This window comes from Diadema setosum, chromosome 3 (assembly GCF_964275005.1).
Source record: "Diadema setosum chromosome 3, eeDiaSeto1, whole genome shotgun sequence".
Lineage (NCBI taxonomy): Eukaryota > Metazoa > Echinodermata > Echinoidea > Diadematoida > Diadematidae > Diadema > Diadema setosum.
The window spans coordinates 25,182,618-25,186,090 of NC_092687.1; the positions used below are offsets into that span (position 1 = coordinate 25,182,618).

At 36.3% G+C, this 3,473-nt stretch overlaps 1 long non-coding RNA gene across 1 annotated transcript; it reads left to right on the forward strand.

Moving 5' to 3' along the window:
• Positions 1-847: 847 nt before the first annotated feature.
• Positions 848-3,093, forward strand: LOC140226304 (uncharacterized). Its single transcript, XR_011900924.1, has 3 exons — positions 848-880; positions 1,525-1,622; positions 2,837-3,093. It is a non-coding gene; the product is annotated as an uncharacterized lncRNA (long non-coding RNA).
• The last annotated feature ends 380 nt before the right edge of the window (positions 3,094-3,473 follow it).

Consider the following 3,473-nt stretch of genomic DNA (forward strand, 5'->3'; position numbering starts at 1 on the left):
CTGACAAAAGGTAAATTTTGCATTCTAGAGTAGAATCTTCCGTAGTTTTAGGATTAATGGCCCTGCTGGCATTATTAGAAATTCTTTTGAGATTCTCTGTATGCTAGCTTTCACTACTCGTTTTCGAGTTTACACGGACGATAACTGAGCCTAGTCCCACATGTGTTATTTCTTGTCAGTGAATTCTTCGTTGCTTCCAGCTTCAAATAATCTTTCTTTTCATCTTTTCGTAATATTTTTTCTTCAAAATAAAACCAAACTGACAGTGACAGAATAGCAATGAACGAAAGCTAAGCCAAGAGTGGTACTTTAAATGGCTGAATACAAGTTTAACTCCCACTGTCCATCGTGAGCTGACGCACTGTACGAGTGTAGGGCCTACTGTAGAATCTAACTGTAACGTTTTACTTTTAATATAGAATTTAGAAAGCCAGGCTAGCGCTACGCTAGTGACACGAGTCCCAAGTGTAACCACACGATAACGTTAGTGTATGTAGACACCCATGATCAAACAAGTTAGAAAAGAAAATTTACTAGGTTTACATCGGGATTTGACTTGATTTATTTCTGCCTAACAATGTAAGCAACCAAAGTGCAAACTCGGCTTCCAACGTTGTTGATGTTGTCCTTCAGCCACATGAGCTCAGTCTACTCATTGCAGTTCTCTCATGATTTCCATGATGTGATTTATTTATTTAGATTCTATTTCTATGTTTTGATGTAGACTAGACAACTAGCAACTTATGTGAGAAGATGTGCTGGCCTGTTCTGCACCTTTTAGTGCAATAGTGGTGATTCAATATGTGTCGTGAGTGACGAGAGCGTCCCTTCGATCATCATGCCGGTGCCCAGCCTGTCTGCTTTCCAGTGTTACGGTGAGGTGTGTATACATATTTTTATGATTTTGCGGGAGGGCTCATTGGAGCTAAGCGACCCTGACTCAATGTACAATCTGTTCATAACACCCTGTCTTGTGTGGCCTGGACAGTTGTCTGTGCAGAGCCTCATTCCAGCTGTTGCACCATCCACCATGTTTGCTCTTTGCTGGCCTGTGTTGTGTCCTAAAAACGATCCCTGTGATGAAATCAGCCCCAAATCTTTCTGCTCTAATAAATATATGACATGACCGAAGTTCTGCAACTTCACTTCGCAGAAATTCTGCGATGCCGATGTTATGTTTATGTACAGAGCTATTTTGTATTTATTTAATGAAGATTGTAAATTTGTATTGCATACATGATTTAATGACCACTAAGCAAATTGTGTAGGAGAAATGAAATCTCTTTCTACAGTGGAAAACAGACATTACAAGTAACAGTAATACCTTTCAAAGAAGCCATGGCCTCCATATTTTTAATGCCATGCTATTATGTATTGTAAATATTTTATTTGTAGATGTCATAGAACTGGTACATAACTAGTCTTCATTTTGTTGTCTTCCATGATATTTTGGTCCATTGTCATGTAGCCACATCTGTGCTTATTTGGGGTTTTCTTCTGATACGATTATCATTTTATTTATAGAAGCTGCATGGCCCTGTTCTACAGCTTGTGGTGGAGATTTTCTGAGTGCCCAGAGCATCCCTTCATCATGCCTAGCCTGTCTGCTTTGTAGTGATAAGGTGTGAATGCATATTTTCGTTTTATTATGTAATCTTTTTTTTTTCTTTTGGCCAAAAAGGCTGCTACATTGGCACTCTTAAATATGTTAAGGTTGCATATATATATATATATATATTTTTAGACCATGACAAAAAAAAAAGGTTCCTTTTATTTACAGGACTATTTCTTGTTCATTTTTAAAGCACATAAATTTATAGTGCATACATGAATAAATGATTGCAGAGCAATTTGTGTAGGATGTTTGTTGGATATATTGAATTGCTTTCTACAGTGTAAAACATTAATTGTTACCCCTCAAAGATGGAAGCCATGGCCTCCATTTTTATTTTATTTTTTTTTACACTATGGCATATTCTTTTTTATTATGAAGATTTTATCATAGATATCTTTTTGAATTTTTTTAATATTTTCATGACGTTGCATTCAATTCTCTGTATCGCCAGTGTGCAAAAAAAAACTTCTGTGCATGCTGAAGAGCTCTGTCACAGATACACTGTGGGATTCTTTTGTGCCCTTGTTCACTTCTGGTTGTCTCACGCTAAGTAGAGGTCGCAGTTCCCAAATGATTCAAGGGAGTTAATCGTCTGCTTTTCCATTGCCATCCCTTTTTTTCTTGGTTAAAATTCAGCTGAAAAGAGTTGAAAGTTTCTAAGTTTTACTGATTTGCGGTCACTAGAGTCGTGGTTCACTACTGCAAGGCTTCAATGTGCTGGTCACATGATGGAAAGCGAAGAAATCTTCAACAAAAAATATCTCTGGATAAAGATAAAGCATGATCTTAGTGCATGTGCAGCCAAAACCAGGTCAAGTTTGTCCCGTAGGCTATCTCATTTATAATGCATCTAAAACACTGCTCTCCGCACAGCACCTAGGTATTGGTGGTACCAAGAATTACACCTATCCTTTTTTTGAAACTTTGGCCGGGAAAGGTTGCTAGGTGGGTTGATAGATTTTTTTTTTTTTTTTTTTTTTTTTTTTGTAAGAGTCTGCTGTATTTGTAGTTTGTGTATTTTATTGCTTGGTTTACGGAATAACTATGCAGCAAAATGTTCAACTATATTTCAATTGCAGGTGACATGTACATGCCTTTTGAACAATCTTTTTATCTGCGCTCAGTATATAGGAATATTCCAAACTTTCAAAAATGTTGATAAAATGAACTCAATATGTGTATTTGTTGATTATGTATATAATTCTTCTTTTTTTTTGACAGGTAAAAGACATCCTGGATGATGACTTAATGGGGAAAAAAGAGGCATGGAGTTTTCATGTGGTCGATCAAAGACGACATCTCCGGAGAATCTACAAACAACATCCTGTGCAGAATGCCTGATCCCATTCTCTTGGAGGAGCAAAGCACCACAAGACAGCAGTTGTTGTTGTTTTTTTTTTCCTTCAAGTTGTAAAGTATATCAGATGGTATGACTTTAGCTTTTAACTTTTTGCAAGATCTAATACAATGTACTAAGAAACCACTTATGAAATTTTTATGAGCATACAATTCTACAAGGAATTCAAAGTTTAGCTTATGAAACATGGTCATCAAATGGCTGAGGTATGAAGCCACAAAGTAAACCAATGTTATTGAAATAGAAGATCTGGGTTTCAACTTTTATTAGGATCACTTTGTTTAACTTTCTTTTTGGATATCTCAGCCTTTCCAAAACCGATTTTCACTTAGGTAAACTTTCAATTCCTTTAAGAGAACCTGTATGCTATTTCAAAAAGTTAAAAGCTGAGTCATCACCTAAACCAATACTTACCATCCCTTTTGTTTTAAAGCAAGATATAAACAGGGATACAACTGAATAAAAAAAGTTGTTACATTAGCTGCTTTGTTTCTTACTGTG